Raw genomic sequence first — 18,653 nt, 5'->3', positions numbered from 1 at the left:
ATAAAGTTTGTTTTTCTTCATATGATTCAGTTGATCTTTCTTTCGATTGTATTTATGATCTGAAATCTTTGGGTTTTAAAAAAACTACAGTTAATGATGATCATATCAAAAAGGGTTTTGAATCTCAAGATCCACTTGAAGAAATTAATTTAGGATCTGATTGAGATTTCAGACCTACTTATATTTGCAAACACATTAACGAGCAATTTCGAGCGAATTTGATTAGTCTCTTGATTGAGTACAAAGATTGTTTTGCTTAGGATTCTGATGAAATGCCTGGTCTCTTTTGTTCTTTAGTGGAACATCGATTGGCATTGAAGCCATTCTCGTGACTAGTAAAACAAGCACCTCGATGTTTTGCTCTTGAAATCAATCTCAAAATTAAAGAGATTAAAAGATCCACGTGCTATAAGGTCTCTGGGTGTTTGGACGCTGGGCTCTGCTCTTTGGGCGCAGCTAGCGTTAGACGCCAGTTTTGGGCCTTCTAATCCGAAGCAAAATACGGACTATTATATATTGCTGGAAAGCTCTGGAAGTCAAATTTCCATAGCCGTTAAGAGCGCTCCATTTGGACTTCTGTTGCTCCAGAAAATCTCTTCCGAATGCAAGGAGGTCAGATCCGGACAGCATCTGCAGTGCTTTCTCTGTCTCTGAATCAGACTTCTGCTCCAACTCCTCAATTTCAGCCAGAAAAAAACCTGAAATTGTACAAAAATACAAAAACTCATAGTAGGATCCAAAAATGTGAATTTAACACTAAAACCTATAAAAACTTAATAAAAACTAAATAAAACATACTAAAAACTATATAAAAATAATGTCAAAAAGCATATAAAATTTTGGAAACATATATCGACGATGTGATGGTAAAGTCGAATCTGATGGACCAACATCTTGATTATTTAAGCCAAGCAATTAAAACGATGCGACAGAAAGGTTTAAAGATGAATTCTTTGAAATGTGCATTTGGGGTTTCGGTAGAAAATATTTTAGGATTTGTGGTACAAAAGAAAAGAATTGCTATTGATTAGAATAAAGCTAAAGTAATTTTAGAGTTGCCATGCCCTATGTCGAAAAAAGAAGTTCAATCGTTTCTAGGAAAAGCTAACTTCTTACGACTAGGGATGGCAACGGGGCAGGGCGGGGTGGGGAAAACCTTCACGGGGCAGGGCAGGGGTGGGGAAAACCTTCTCGCTCCCCGTTCTCGCCCCCTAGATTTGCTCTTTGTCCTCGCCCCAATCCCCACTGTAGGGGAATATTGTCCCCCATCCCTATTTTCTGTGGGGTCCTATTCCCAATCTTCCTGTATTGATCATTTATATGAAAGTTCTAATGAAAAATAAAAAAAAAATATTATTACAACATACAAAGACATAGTCATGCAGTGTTGAAAAGGGGAAACAATGCCGCGATCAGAGACAATAAGGCGACGAGGGGGTGAGGACACGATGAGCACTGAGTAGGAGTGGCTAGGTATAAGGTTCTGACGCTATAGGAGATTGGGATTTGCGAGTTTTGGCCTTCTGGGGTGACTGGGGAGTGGGACGACACAGTGTTAGTGTTATGGAGAGAAGGGAAGACACTTTTGAAACTAGGGTTAGATTTTTCAATATATATATGGTATGTAAAATGACTAAAAAATTTATATTAGAAATAAATTATTAAGGGTATTTAAGTAAATTTAATAATTCGAAGGATTAGCGGAGACGGGACTGATGATTAGATTTTTGACGGTTTAGAATTTCACTAATGAAATCTCGTTGTAAAGTATAGTTTCTAAACCAAACAATAATCCTTTCATACAAAAATTTGTTTGTCACAAGTACAAACCCCTAAAATCTATAAACCGAAGTATTTAAACCTCGGGTCGTTCTCCCTAGGAATTACAATAAAGTGTCTTGTTATTGGTTGTGAGTTATTTTGGGGTTTTTATAAGAAGCATGAAAAGTAAATGGCAATGAAAATAAACTAACAACTATAAAAGGCTCTTGGCAAGGTATGAAAATTAGAAGTCCTATCCTAGTTATCCTCCTCAATTGTGATGAGAATTGTTCATTGCTCCCACTTAGTTAACCTCTAACCATGGAGGAAAGTCAAGTGGATGAATTAATTTGATTCCTCAAGTTCTAATCAACTCCTAAAGGAAAGACTAGCTTTAGAGGCATTCAAATCAATTAGCAACTTCTAATTATCAATCAAATTGCCTTCCCCTTAATCCTTCATCCTTTTATTCCTTTCTCCTAGCAATTGGCGCCAAAAATGGGTTCAGAAACCCTCTCAAATCGCAAGGCACGTGTTGCATTAATGAAGTCATGTGCGGTCATCGACGCGTGCGCGCACGGTACGCGTGCGCGTCCCTGGCCGATTCTGCAATGTGCGCGCGAGCGCCTTGTGCGCGTGCGCGTGCTTGGCTGACTCTGCTTCTTTGACTTTTTATGCTTCTCTCCACTTGTATGCTTCCTTCCTTGCTTCCTTTGATCCATGCCTATCCTATTTCAATCCTGGAATTACTAGCAAACACATCAAGGCATCTTATGGAATCAAGGAGAAATTAGAATTCATCAAAATAAGGCTTAAAAAGCATGTTTTTACACTTAAGCATAAATATGGGAGAGATAACAAAACCATGCTAATTCATAGGTTAAATGTGACAAAAGGTTATCAAAATACTCTAACGGGAATCCCCGCTTGGGTCCCCACGTCTGTCTCGGAGAAATGTTGGCCCCGTTCCCATCCATGCGGAGAAAATTCCCTATCTTCGGGTCCCCATTTAGGGGAAGTCCCACAGGGATCCCCATGCTCCAGGGAGTTTTGCCATCCTTGCTTACAATGATTTATTTCTAAATTGTCTGGTTGAACCCATGTTTTCTCACCTTTAGTTAATCTTAAAGATGAGTCCTAATATGTGTGGATGAATGAACATCAAAAACCATTTCATTTGGTCAAGAATTACTTGTCGAAAGTACCAGTAATGGCAACAGTCCGTCCTTTCGAGCCTTTGAAATTGTACGTTGCAGCTTTGACAAATACAATTGGGTGTATGTTGGCTCAAGATGATAAAGAGGGATGAGAAAGAGCAATGTATTATCTAAGTTGAGTGTTGTCTGATATTAAGACAAGATAATCTCCTATTGAGAAGTTATGCCTTTCTCTTTATTATGCGTGTACAAAGTTAAAGTGTTACATGGTTGCGAAAATCATAAAAGTAATTGCACAAACTGATTTGGTAAAATATATGTTATCTTATCCAATATTAAGAGGTCGATTAGAAAAATGGATGCTTGCCTTGATGGAGTTTGATTTACAATATGTCCCAGCCAAGGCTGTTAAAGGTCAAGTCATTGCAGATTTTCTGGTTGATCGACCGAATAATCTCAATGACCAGGGGGCAAATATCGTTCATATCGTAGTCAAACCCTGGAAGTTATATTTTGATGGGTCGAAACACAAAGATGGTGCTGGTGTCGGCATTTTAATCATATCCCCAAAGGGGATTCCATCGGAATTTTTGTTTGAATTAAAGTATCCATGTTTGAATAATATAGCTAAATATGAGGCTTTGATATTAGGATTGGAAATTTTAATCGACAAGGGGACATCGGATGTCCAAATTTTAGGAGACTCTCAATTGGTTTTAAAACAGCAGTCGAAAGAATTCAAGTGTAATAATGAAAAATTACAAAAATATTTGTCGACAGCATGTGAGTTATTAGTATCTTTTCAAAAAGTATCATTGGTTCATATTCCAAGAATTTGAAATGAATTGCTAATGAGTTGGCTTAAATTGCATTGAAGTACAAGGTCCTTCCTGAAACTTTAGGAAAGTTGGTAGAAATCCAACAAATTCTTGTGCCTATCGAAGAAAGGAAAATCTTGGTCATCGACGAGTGGGATGATGATGATTGGAGAAAACCAATTGCAGAATATTCAAAGGGTCCTAATATTCAAGTTTATTGAAAGATCAAATTAAAATCAATGAATTTTGTGGTGATAGGTGATGAATTGTATAAAAAACGCATTGAAGGAAGTCTTATGAGGTGTTTGAGTTAGTCTAAAAAAATAATTGCTCTAGTCCATAAGTGTATACGGTGCTCATCAAGCTGGTGAGAGAATGAAATGGGTACTTCGACGTGATCGAGTGTATTGGCCGTTAATGGTCAAAGATTGCATTAAGTGTGCTAAAGCATGTCAAGGATGTCAGAAGCATGGTATAATACAACAAATTCTTGCTTCTGAATTACATTCAATTATAAAACCTTGGTCATTTAGAGGTTGGACTTTGGATTTAATTGGAATGATTCATCCTCCATCGTCTAAAAATCACAAGTTTATCTTAGTGGTGATTGATTATTTTATAAAATGGGTTGAGGCTTTTTCTTTAATAGATGTTGGCCAAAATGAAATTATCGATTTCATAGAGGAACATATAATCCATCGATTTGGATTTTCTCATAAGTACTGATCAAGGTATTATGTTTACTGGACAATGTATTAAGAATTTTGCAGCATCGAGGAGTATAATTATGGTAACTTCGACCCATATTATGCGCAAGCAAATGGTCAAGTTGAGACTGCAAATAAAATTTTAATTAATTTGATTAAGAAGCAAATTGGTCAAAGACCTCGTACTTGGCATGAAACATTAAGTCAAGTGTTATAGGCTTATCGAAATTCACCAAGAGATTCAATAAATACATCTCCTTATAAATTAGTTTATGGCCATGTTGTAATTTTACCTTTAGAAATCAATCTTAATACCATAAAAGTTATGAGACAAGATGAATTGCTAGTTAAAGATTACTAGAATGCAATGTTTGATAAATTAAATAACTTAGATAATGAGAACATTTTAGCACTTGATAATCTTATTCATCAAAAAGAGAATATAGCTCGTATCTATAATCGACGAGTACAAGAAAAAGTTTTTGGCATCGGTGAATTAGTGTTAAAAGTTATTTTGCTAATTGATAAGAAATCAAGAGTTTATGGAAAGTGGTCCCCTAATTGGGAGGGCCTTTTCAAGTAATCAACTTGTATTCAAGAAATGCATATTGATACTGGAATTGAAATCAAATTGATAAATGGAAAATTAAATAGTATCGATGTTTTGAAGATAGTAATTAAGATCGAAGCTAAAAGTCTAAAGGCAAATTCAAAGTATTATGAATTCAAAAGAAATTGTTTAGTTACAAAAAACTTGGCATGCCAAGCCTTCAATCTTCATAGAGTTATAAGAGTTGGTCCGGTTGCTCTGTTATCTTTGTACGATCTTGTGCAAGTAATTGAAGCTCTTAAAGTTGCTCATTTTCTATAGCATGATGTTGTGAAGTTTGATTGTCCATATCTCTCTTTTCTTTTGATAAAGAAAGGACTTCTTTGTCGAGCAATATTTTCCTACTTCGGAGCTTTTCAAGAGGATTTTGAAGAAGAGATTTGTTGTGTCTAATTTTAGTAAGTTCTTTTTTGAGTTCGTCTTCTCTCTTAATTAGCTGATCCAATTCAACAGAAGCCATAGTCAAGTGGCTTCATAAGTTGATACCTTTTCTTGTCAACTAAGGGGACTTCAACTTTGATGCTTTGATCTTTGATTTCTTTTATTCTTTTTTTTATGGAATTCAAGTTTATCCTGACATGAAAAAAGCTTTTTGGTATTATCGATGAAAGACACAAGTGGTTTGCATGATCAGAGGGATTCTGGGTAAAAATATTAGAGCTTAAAATTTGGTTAAGTGCAGCATCTAGACCATCTTGCGAGAACCATGCTTCGACGGGATTAGAAAGCAGTATTTTTAGTTTTTGAAGAAGCCCAAATATATCAGGATTGACGGAAGTTTTTGTCAAACCTTGATTCTTTGTGTTTTCAAGGGGATTAGAAATTTGTGGGCTTTGATCCAGATGAATCGATTTCTTTTCAAAACTTGATAACCCAGTCTCTTTGCTTTTGAAGATTTTTGAGATGGCCCCAAGAAGTTCACTTAGGATATCATCATCTTGATTGAGATCGATTGGTTCTTCTCTTTGGTTATTGATTTCTGCAATCCCAGTTTGAAGCAAATGAGAAATTGGATCTTGTGCAAAGAGTGTGAGCTCGGCTTTGTTGGCTGAAGTAATCATAATGATGTCATATTTAGTTGGTGGTGGATTAACGATGTTCTCAATTTACAAAAAATTGAGATCATCATTTGTTGTCCTTTCTTTTTCAGCATTGGTGTTGAAGTTGAATTGGTACTTGAAGATGTAAAGGATAGTTGATGGATGGTAGGTCCAGTTTCAATTTTTTTTTTTGGAGAAGGTATTGCCTCCTACCTATAAATTCTTTTAATAAGGGTGAAACTATTTTAGTAATTACTTTTAAAACACAAAAAGGAAGCGTAAATACCTTGGTAGCTTTAGAATCCGCTATATTGTAAAAGCTAGAGGAGATGCCTTCAGGATCAGTTTCGAAATCTTTAGTGTATGGTGGAGAATTCCTGGTACCTGAATATTTCGATGGAGAATTGACAGACTTTTTTGTGTGTTGTTGTTTGGCCTAAAAAGAGAAGTATTTATTTAAATAACATTAGTATTTAATATGTATAAAGTGTGTGGAAGTATTTAGATTTGTTGTGATACCTCTGCTAAACTTGAGGCTGTAGAAGAAGCATTTGAAGCTTTCAATTTCTTTCTTGGAGCTTTCGAAGACTCTGCTTTTCGTTTTGAGATGGCTATACTGGCAGGTTTTTCACCCATGGTCGGGCAAACTCTTAGCATACCTTGGAGGGTTTCTTCAAGACTGCGGTTGTACTGTGAATAGTATTTTTTGCCACGAAGCAAGGAAGGATTTTGTCACATAATGACTAGGAATAAAATCAACTGCTTCATATTTAGATCGAGGACCCTTGTTATGCTTTAGTTCTTGAGTTATAAGTGACATGAAATTGTAAATTTTCTGGCCAAGTTGGCTTTACAATTTTGAACCAAAAGAAGCTGGTAAAGCTTAAGAGAATCCCATTTGTCGAGCCACAAAATGAGGAGCAAGTAGAGGAACTTGATATTGATCTTCTTTGTACATGGGGATGCCAGTAGTAAAGACTTGGATGGTTGTGTAATTACTCCAGTTTTTTCCAGCTATGCATCGTACTTTTTCATTAGTCTTGGAGATCCTCGAAGCTTGAAACCATGTTGGACCACATTTGCAATCAACAAAAGGTGCAAAGTTGAGATCTTCATTCTGAAAAGAAGTTGCATGGTAGAATTTGGTGAAAAATGCCCAGAAAAGATCTCCAACTTTGGGACCAGGAAAGGTTGGTTTCAAAGCTGAGAGTCAGATGCCATCAACTTCCATAAATTTTTCAAAAATTGAATTCAACCACAATTGGAGGAGCCAAAGTGGTCCTCCTACACTAAGAGGAGTTCGATTGCGGAGACTTTGTGACCATGTAGCCGAGCTCATCGTATAAATTGCTTAAGAGTAATTTGAAAAGGCACAAAACTAATGAACTTTCATGGATCAAAGTAGTACACTACATGAGCAGAAGACAACGACATTCAGGCAAAAGCATAAAAAGCTACATGTTTATCATCATAAATGGGATTGTCACCTTGTCCCATGTTGTTTTTTTAATGAATTCTTTATAAGATGAGTTACATGTCGGGGGAAATATTGATCCTTGAAGGAGGTAGTCTTGTGATAGCTGCCACATCGAATAGAGTCGAACCAACCATCCTACATGGTAAATGCAGATTGTTAGTCGATTGACTCTAAAAGTACAGAATGGCTCCAATCATTCAATGGTGGGTGGTGAGTTGGTATTGAGACAATTGAAGCCGATCATATATACCACGCCAAGCCCAGAAATCCTTTTTCTTTTGTTTGATTCTTTTGAACCAGGCCAGGTAATTAATACTTTTGGATGAAGTTTTTGGGTTATTTTGAAATCCCTTGGTATGGTCATCAAAGGGAGCCATATACATGTCTCTTTTTATCAATAGTTCTTGATCAAGAAGAAAAAGGGAAAAAAGAACTTTATTAATTTTAGATGGAGAAAGTAGAGGGCTCAAGAAACAATGCATTTGGTTGTTAACGGCAAACGGAAAGAGAATTTTTTGTGCATTAGCAGCATCAACTGGGTCTTCAATGATAACATCGTGGTCTTGAGCTAAAATTTGAAGGTTCGCATATGGAGTTTCTTCCAGTGTTTTTTTTTCTTTTATTGAAAGGAGAAGAGTTGCTACTTGTGGCCATGGCGATTCTAGAAAATCACAGTAATAATATGAGTGAAGCAAAAGAGAAGAGTACTTTCTGGTAAAATATATATATACATAAACATATATAATGAATGAAAATACCTTGGAGAAGAAGAGTTAACGAAGTTGAATCCTCATAGCAGTGCAAAAATTTTGAGAAAAGAAAGAGGTTTTTTGCTTGCAAGAGCAATATAGGAAATTTATGAGGTTTATAAAGGGGGGTATAACGGTGTTGTGACAGAAAGGAAAGCGTTATGAAGAAGTTTCTAGAAAAAGTTTAAAAGATTAATGAAATGGGATATTTATAGAGGGAGGCTGAAAAGATAAAGCTAGTAGGAAGTTGAACGTCCAGAATCAATGGGAAGTGTGCATCATGGGACGTGCATGTAATGGATATGATGAGTGTAGCGATTTCCCAAGTTGGTGTCAGTTATGGGCTTCAAACATTTTTTAGATTTAAACTTTTTCGAATCGACTAACTTTTTATTTTTGATTAGTTGGAAGTTGTCGATTTAAGGGGGCAAATTGTTGGTTGAATATTTTGGTAGATCGGTAAAGTGTATAGATCGAAAGAAAGAGAATCGACCTCAAAGGACGTGATGTACTTGAGTTAGTCGAAAAGATAAAGTCATTAATTTAGTTAGTCAAAATCGAAGGTGTTACTTTTTACTTGTTTGGATCCTATCAGTGGGTTTAGGGTTCATCGAAGGAGGGTTATCGATAAGCAAAATAGGTTTGATCGATGAAGCTTGTCGAAACAGATTAAGCAATTGAAGTAATAATAGGGTTAATAATCAAGTTAGTTGAAGACGATTATCCATCATTAAGTGGCGGGAATGGTTACACTCAGATTTCTCACATATGGAGCATATAATGAAATTTGATTGGTTGAAAAAAATCTATAAATAGATAAAGTTTGGAAGGAACAAATGTTAGAATTCGGTTTCAGAAAACACTCTCGCACACTCACATTCTTAGAGACTTTCTGAGTTTGCAAAGAGTTTTATTTTCTGTAAGATTCCTTCTATGTCTTTACATTTCTTTTAAGTTTCTTGCAATTTATTACTTTTTCTGCAATTTACTTTCCTTTGGCAAACCTTTTCTTTTCTTCTTTTAACATTTCTGCATTGTATTTGAATTCAAAGTTCTTCGACCCTGTTGAAGATATTTTATTGCTTTTCTTTAATTTTAAAGGTCATTTACTTTACTTCTTGTGTTTTTTATTTCAAGTTGTTTAAATTCTTTTTACTTTTCAAGTTTTTCTTTATCTTTTCATCCAAGAACGAAATCTTTGGTGCACGTTTAAAAATCGGTACTCACAAAAAGAGAGTAGATTTCGTACCCAGATATTAGATATCGAACCAACCACGATTTGCTAAAAATCTGCATAACAGTATGTTTGGGCATAACAATATAAAAGTACTTTTTGCTTATTTATTATGTGAAAAATATCTTTTTTAAGAAAAAAAGATCTTTTAAAAAAATATAAATTATAGCTTTTTAAAAAGATGTTTTTTATTTTTTTAGTGTTTTTATTTTTATTACTAGAAAATTTACCAAATACGCTAAAAAATAAAAAAAAATTTATCAACTTAATGACATCTAAACAAGTACTATAAAGACAAAGCATACTGTATTATCTTTAGCGAAATTTATAAATTAATATGAAGTTAGAATACAGATATGCCTCATTGTTATAGTGATATTGTTCTTCTTAATATATTGTTATGTATAGTTGAGGAAAAAAATTGTACTGATCATGTTATATTATAATGTATGGGCAAATTAATTGGTGGTTTCATTCTTATCGTCACTCACTCACTAATTGATCTTTGTTATTTCCTTGCTTTGAAATCTAATTAATTTGCACAAGTGACTATGACTAAATGAGTCTCACGGATTCACAAACACAAGATTGGAAAGATAATTAAGTGCTGTTGTTCCATCCTCAGATGATTTAAACAAAGTGATGAAGGGTTAAAAACAAAACATATTAACCCCATGCATTTAAACAAAGATAATTAAGTCTCCTCTCTTCTCCCTCTACTATCTGTTCTCTTGTGCTTGTGCTTTCACTGCTTTGTTTGTCATGCTTAAATCTGCTTTGAATTTGCTTTCTTATCTTTTAATCTGCTTTGTTAAGTTTTGAATCTGCTCTGCTATAGCACATAATATTAACATATGATTCAGGCATTCAACTATGTTATTTTTCTAATTTACTATGTTATGCTCTGTTCTAATCTCCTTGAATTCTTCAAATTTTAGTTTTATTAAACTACTCTTCCACCTTAACCCATGACAACAATAAAGATAAGATAAAGATAAAGATAAGATAAAGATAAAGACTAAAATTACAATTAAATTTGTGTATTTTGTTGGGCTGAATTTGTGGGCCGTGAGACGTCTTTATTGTTGTCATGGGCTAAGGTAGAAAAGTGGTTTAATAAGTTTGAGTGATTGTGGAATGGCATAAAATGAAGCTATAATTGTTTTTTATATTTCTTTATAATTTATGAGTATTGTTTATGTTCTATCTCAGAATTTTACAAACTACGATTCTGTACCAGCTTTCTGAGTCAAGATAAAAACTATGAGTTCACTTGCTTCTAACATTACTTGGATCATACAACAAGTTGAAAATTAAATTCATTCACCTTCTTAGTCTGTTTGTGATTTCCTCCATTCTCGTTGTTCTTTATATTGATTTAAGTATTAGCTGTAAATTAATTGGTGTATATTTTACTAGCTTCAACTTTACTATAAAATATTGGATAAATATTGGATTCACTGCAAAATATGGATATCATTTACAAAAGTCAATTTTGTTCAAGAGTATAATTTTGAACCCAAGACTTGCTAAAGAAAAAAATGAGCACATACTACCGGAATCAACTTTGGTAGTAGCTTCACTGTTAATTATGATTTTTCCTTAAATGAGTATCAGTAATGATAAAAAGTTAAGAAGAAAAGTGTGTAATTTAACTCAAGTAATTATCATTAGAGAAAGTAATAGAAGCTAGAAGAAATTTAAGATAAAACGATAATCAGATACTAATCTGGTGTACATCAAATTCTCAATATTACACCTACATTATAGCACACATTCACAATACAACACATTAGAACCTCAAAATACATATTAAAATAAGAAAGATGAAAAAACCTTCAAAGTATCTCTTGAAGCTTCTTACAGAAAGCATCAATATAAGTAGACTTAATCTTTATTAAGCAACACCTCCTTAATCTTATCATGGTTACTTTTGACTATTCTGCTTGTCTCATTCTCATCATCCATTACAATACTAACTGCTTTGCACACACTTTCCTTAGTGTACAATCCATCGTCTTCCCCTTTCTCCACTTCCACACCAACTTGCAAATTCTTACTCATCAGTCTTGCATTCAGAAACTGGTCACCAACATTTGGAAGCAACACCAACTGGCACTCATTGAGCAATGCCTCTGACAAAGAACCTGACCCGCAATGTGTAATTGATGCTGGATCCACCCTCCATACACAATCCCTCTTCCTTTAACCCTCTCTTTGAACCCTTCTGGTAGCGCGTCTCCAACTGAATCAAACCCAATTGGGGGTTTCAAAGCTACAAGAAAAGGCATGCCAATTAGTTCAAGACCCAACAACAATTCTTGAAACAGGTTTGGCCTCAACCTGCACTCACTTCCAAGACAACAATAAACCATTGAGCCTTGTTTGAATTCTCCAAGCCAAGAAGCCCATTTCTCATCCAATGCAGAGTTTGGTTTCTCTAGTATCACTGGTCCTGTAGGAAGCACAAGCTTCTTGAACTGTTCCTCTACAAAATCAAGGTGAGGCCTTTCAATTCCGCTGCAAGTTCTGAACGCTATTGCATCGGCTTCACTCATGGAAATTAAATGAACATACAATCATAGAAAAGAACATTGCTCCCAAACACATGTTTCTGCTTGTTAGCGTACGCTCGTGCCTCATGGACGTGAAATGTGATAGATAAATCAGGGTACCTTAGAGGAGGTTTCATGAGATCATTCATTGTTTGGTCGTCCCCTTTTTAGAATCTTGAAGGTACAACACTGTACCCTATCATGGCAGAACTGACAATACAAAAGTCAATGGCCTTGAGTCTTAAACGCCTTGCCAATGATGGCATCCAATGAGTGAAATCATAGAAAACAAGATCAGCTTTAAGCTGGCAAAGATAAGTTTCTGTTAGAAAATTAAATCAAGTGGTATGCAAGTAACAAAAGTTTAGAAAAGTCAAAGGTGAAATTCAATTTGAATTCAAAGTGGTTACAAGTTCATGGTTCATCACCAAGATTTTACAAACTTCTTGTGCTATTTATCAACTTGCATGGATTAGAATTTTCATGAAATATGGTTAAAGAATTGAAGAAATAAAGTTTGAGTTGAAAACAATAATCATCTATTTACTAGAAGATGTTGGAAGCTTGAAGATTTTTGAAGAATATTCAAGAGAGTAGTACAGCTACAATATTCTACAACATTGAAGAAATTCAAAATCAAATTGAATTGAAATTGGAAGTCAAGCAAATTAGACAATTATGGAAACTACATGAATACAAGTTGAAAGAAGATTCATGAAGCCAACTCATAAAATAGTGGTCATTACAAAATTGAGTTGTGATTCATAAATTATTATTTTAGTAGGAAGCATTGTCTATGTAAAAGCTTCATATGTATGTTGTTATCGATCTCTCGATGAACCAAAATACTTAGTATTTGTTTCAAAAAATTCTCTCCTTATTATTATGAGTGTTAGTGAGCTTGAGAGATGAAAAATATGATAGCGTCATTTATATGAGTGAGTGATCCTAGGGCCAATTAAGTGTGGGTATTATACTTACATTTTGGTATCAGAGTTGGTTAACCCAGCGCTTGGTGTTTGAGAGTTTGTGAGTTGTGAAAGAGTTCTCATATAGTTGTTTATTCAAAGAGTCGATATGGCAAACACTTTTAATATTGTGTGGTCCAGTCCCAAGTTAGATGGGAAACTTGATTATAGTTATTGGGAGACTTTGATGTCTACCCATTTAAAGGCCCAGAACCTGCGGAATTTTATTGAACCGGGTTTGGAAGAAGGAGCAGATGCTGCCCAACAAAGGAGAGATCAATTAGCGCTATCTCAAATTCATCAAGGAGTACATTATACGGTGTTTGGCAAAATAGCAAATGCCAAAAGTGCAAAGAAAGCATAGAACACGTTGAAGCTGTCATACAAAGGCGTAGATAAAGCTCAGAAAGCAAAGTTACAGTCTTTGAGAAGAGAATATGGAAGGTACGAGATGTCTAGCTCAGAAACTGTTGAGCAATATTTTACTCGTGTTACAGATCTTGTCAATAAAATGAGAGTCTATGGAGAAGATATGCCCGATAGCAAAGTGGTGGAAAAAATTCTTCGCACCATGCCGATGAAGTATGACCATGTGGTGACTACGATACTAGAGTCCCACGATATGGATACCATGACGATTGCAGAGTTGCAAGGAACCATGGAAAGCAACATCAGTAGAATACTGGAGAAATCAGAAAAATCAACCGAGGAAGCCCTGAAAAGCTGAGTGAATTTAAACAATGTTGCAGCATCAAGTCATACACAAGAAGGACGAGGTCGTGGTTTTAATTTTCAAAGTAGAGGTAGAGAAAGTTTCAGAGGTAGAGGTCATGGCAATTACAACCAAGGAAGTTACAATAATTTTTCACCACCTAATCAAGGAAGAGGTGGAACGAATTTCAGGCCTGTCAACCGAGGAAGAGGTTAAGGCAATTTTAATCAAGAAAGAACCAATTTCAACTGCTTTCATTGTAGAAAGTCTGGACACAAAGCAGCAGATTGCAATTTCAAAATGGTGAATAACAATCCAGCACACGTTGCAGAAAATCAGCATCAAAATACTGATGATAATCCGGGTACTCAAACTTCATTTTTTACAAGTAATTCATGTGCTGGAGATGAAAATATATAGTACTTGGATAATGCTTGTAGTAATCGTATGTCTGGTAGAAAGGAGTTATTTTCTTCATTAGATGATTCAGTTAAACTATTATTAAAGTTCAGTAATAGTACAAAGATCCCTATTGAAGGAAAATGGCACATACCAAATAGATTGAAGGATGGTTCTCTGAGTTATATTTCTGATGTTTTCTATGCTCCTGAGCTTGATTACAATTTACTGAGTATGGGGCAATTATCTGAAAAGGGATATAAGATGATAACTTATCATAGATGTTGCACTGTGTTTAACAACAACGGAAGGTTCATAGATAAAGCAAAGATGACTTCAAACAGAATATTTCCATTAAAAATTCAATATGTATCCCTCTTGCATGAGTTCTGTGATACTTGATGATAACTGGTTGTGGCATATGTGGTTTGGGCATTTTCATTTTTCTGGCCTAAACTACCTGTCAAGAAAAGGACTTATTTCTGGTCTACCACGGATTCATATTCCCAATTGTGTTTGTGAGATTTGTCAACTGGGAAAAAAGTACAGAGATCCATTTCCTACAGAAAAGTCATAGAGAGCTAGAAGATTACTTGAAATTGTACATTCAGATCTCTGTTCTGTAAAAATTTCAAGCAACGGTGGTAGCAAGTACTTTATCACTTTTATTGATGCTCTTAGTAGATATACATGGGTATACTTTCTAAAGCAGAAATCAGAAGCATGTGATGTCTTTAAGACATTCAAGGCGTTTGTCGAAAAACAAAGTGGCTATAAAATCGAAATTCTCAGAACAGACAGAGGAACAAAATATCTTGCATGTTCAGACTACTTTAAACAACACAGAATTCAACACCAACTAACAACTAGATATACTCCTCAACAAAATAGAGTTGCTGAAAGAAAGAATAGGGCCTTCCATTCATCATTTCAGAGTCTTTGGGTGTATAGCTTATGCCCACGTACCAGATCAATTAAGGAAGAAGTTAGATGACAAAGGCGAGAAGTGTATCTTTATCGGCTATTGCACAGACTCAAAAGCATACAAGTTGTATAATCCAGAATCAAAGAAAGTGATCATCAGCAGAGATGTGACGTTTGACGAGAAAGACAAGTGGGACTAGAACACAAAGACAGAAAAGTAGCTGACTATAATTCCAAATACATGTGATAAAGTAGAAGAAAGGCAACCTGACACAACCAAACAACCAGAATTATCTAGAAGATCTCAAAGAGAGCGGAGACTACCTGCTAGATTAGCAGATTATGAAGTAGGCAATGACAACGATCTGTCCGATGAAGAAATCATAAATTTTGCTCTATTTTCAGATTGTGAGCCGTTGAACTTTGAAGAAGCCTCTAAAGATAACAATTGGAAGAAAGCAATGGATGAGGAGATTCATGCCATTGGAAAGAATGACACATGGGATCTGACAGATTTACCAGCAGATAAGAAGTCGATTGGAGTAAAGTGAGTTTACAAGACTAAGTACAAACCCAGTGGTGAAGTTGATCGTTTTAAAGCAAGATTAGTTGCTAAGGGATACAAACAAAAGCCAAGTATCGATTGTTTTGAAGTATTTGCTCCTGTTGCTAGATTAGACACTATTCGTATGATTATTCCACTCTCGTCTCAAAATAAGTGGAAGATACACCAAATGGATGTTAAGTCTGCATTTCTAAATGGCACTTTAGAAGAAGAAGTATATGTTGAGCAACCTATAGGATATGGAGTTATTGGAAAAGAAGATAAAGCTTACAAATTGAAGAAAGCTTTGTACGGGTTAAAGCAAGCACCAAGAGCATAGTACAAAAAGATTGATTCTTATTTCATTGAGAATGGTTTCAGAAGATGTCCGTTTGAGCATACTCTTTATATCAAGTTCGTTGAACCTGGAGATATCTTGATCGTGTATATTTATGTTGATGGTTTGATCTTTATTGGGAACAATTTGAAGATAATTGCAAAATTCAGGGAGGCTATGATAAAGCACTTTGAAATGACAGTTATGGGCTTGATATCTTACTTTCTTGGCATTGAAGTGGTTCAAAGAGATAATGGTATTTTCATTTCTCAAAAGAAATATGTAAATGATATTTTGAAGAAATTTCAAATGGAACATTCAAAGCCAGTTCCTACTCCAGTCGAAGAAAAGTTCAAGTTACTAAGAGAAGATAAAGGAAGAGTAGTAAATCCCACATACTACAAAAGCTTGATTGGAAGTCTAAGGTACTTGACTTCGACTAGACCAGATGTTGTGTTTGGGGTTAGTTTACTTAGCAGATTCATGGAGGAACCTTGTACCAACCATTTGCAAGCGGCAAAAAGGATTCTTCGATATATCAAAGGTACTTTAAATGATAGTATTTATTATGAAAATACTAATGAAGTGAATCTTGTCGGTTACACTGACAGTGATTAGGCTGGAGATATAGAAACAAGAAAAAGTCCTTCAGTATTTGTATTTTATCTTGATTCTGGTGCAATTTCATGGTCATCAAAGAAGTAACCAGTAGTAGCACTCTCTACAGCAGAAGCAGAATATATAGCAGCAGCAAATTGTGCAACGCAAGCAGTTTGGCTAAGAAGAATTCTTGATGAATTGAATGAGAAACAAAGTACTCCAACAACAATATTTTGTGATAACAAGTCAGCTATTGCACTTTGCAAAAATCCAGTATTTCATGGAAGAACAAAGCATATTGATATTCGAGTTCATAAAATTAGAGAATTGGTAAATGAGAAAGAAGTTTTTATTGAGTACTGTCCCACTGAAGATCAAGTTGTAGATATCTTTACAAAACCGCTGAAGACCGAGTCATTTTACAAATTGAAAAGGATGCTTGGAATGATAAACTCTACAGCTTGATTTAAGGGAGGCAATGTTAGAAAATTAAATCAAGTGGTATGCAAGTAACAAATGTTTAGAAAAGTCAAAGGCAAAATTCAATTTGAATTCAAAGTGGTTACAAGTTCATGGTTCATCACCAAGATTCTACAAACTTCTTGTGCTATCTATCAACTTGCATGGATTAGAATTTTCATGAAACATGGTTAAAGAATTGAAGAAACAAAGTTTGAGTTGAAAACAATAATCATCTATTTACTAGAAGATGTTGGAAGCTTGAAATTTTTGAAGAACATTCAAGAGAGTAGTACAACTACAAATTCTACAACATTGAAGAATTTCAAAATCAAATTGAATTGAAATTGGAAGTCAAGCAAATTAGAAGATTATGAAAACTACATGAATACAAGCTGAAAGAAGATTCATGAAGCCAACTCATAAAATAGTGATCATTACAAAATTGAGTTGTAATTCATAAACTATTATTTTAGTAGGAAGCATTGCTTATATAAAAGCTTCATATGTATGTTGTTATCGATCTCTCTATGAACCAAAATACTTAGTGTTTGTTTCGAAAAATTCTCTCCTTATTATTATGAGTGTTAGTGAGTTTAAGAGATGAAAAATATGATAACGTCATTTATATGAGTGAGTGATCCTAGAGCCAATTAAATGTGGGTATTATACTTACACTTTCTATGTAGCCTTGGGTTAAGTCCATTGCTGTCATGATGAGTGGGTGCAGAGGGTATGGAACGTCTGAAGTGGTTTCTGCGTTCGGTGGAAGGTTGTCCACGTGGGGAACCGCGACGGCGACGAATTTGATGAGATTTGGATAAAGATTGAAATGGACTAACTTGGATGGTGCTGTTTTGTGCGCAAATAATGTGATTATGTGGCCTCTTTTGGCTAACTTGTTACATAGGTAGAGGAATGGAGTTTGATGACCAAGGGCTAGCCATGAATACATGTCAATGCTTAAGGAACATGTATCCATGCAGATAATTATTAAATCAATAATGCTCCACATCCATGTAAAAAATACATGGATGTTATCCAATTCTTTTTTGCTATAGACGCCTCCTCCAATCTCCAAATCGTTTGTGATTCACGCATTACATATAACGTAAACCTTCTATGACCTTTGCTCAGCGTAAATCATCTGTTGCAGCCTAACGTATCTTCTTCTTCTTCTTCTTCTTCTTCTTCTTCTTCTTCTTCTTCTTCTTCTTCTTCTTCTTCTTCTTCTTCTTCTTCCTCGTGTTATAGGCTTCGTCGTTCTCCTCTGCTCGTATTTTCTTTCTTGTTCTTCTTCTTCTCTACTCGCGTTCTTCGTTATGGATCTGGATTGACTTCAACGTAATAAGCTTCATCGTTCTTCTTCTTCTTCATTTTCTTCTTCGATCTGGACTTCTGAATTGAAGCAATGAATGAATCAACTTCAAATTAGTTGAATGAGAGCAATTTGGATTATTCTTTCGAAACGAATCAATTTGATGAGATTTGGATTATTCAATTTTGAATCGAATACAATGGAATGCAATTGCTAATTTTATTTGAATTGAATTGAATGGACGGAGGTGTTCTGAATATGAATATGAATATGAATTGAATTGA

At 35.0% G+C, this 18,653-nt stretch overlaps 1 pseudogene; it reads right to left on the bottom strand.

Annotated features, from left to right (window-relative positions):
• Positions 1–11,391: 11,391 nt before the first annotated feature.
• Positions 11,392–18,033, bottom strand: LOC107473303 (UDP-glycosyltransferase 79B30-like; annotated as a pseudogene).
• Positions 18,034–18,653: the final 620 nt, after the last annotated feature.

Source organism: Arachis duranensis, chromosome 1, assembly GCF_000817695.3.
Source record: "Arachis duranensis cultivar V14167 chromosome 1, aradu.V14167.gnm2.J7QH, whole genome shotgun sequence".
NCBI classification, from domain to species: domain Eukaryota; kingdom Viridiplantae; phylum Streptophyta; class Magnoliopsida; order Fabales; family Fabaceae; genus Arachis; species Arachis duranensis.
The sequence above is the reverse complement of the archived record's forward strand: the minus strand, read 5'-3'. Positions and strand labels throughout refer to the sequence as shown.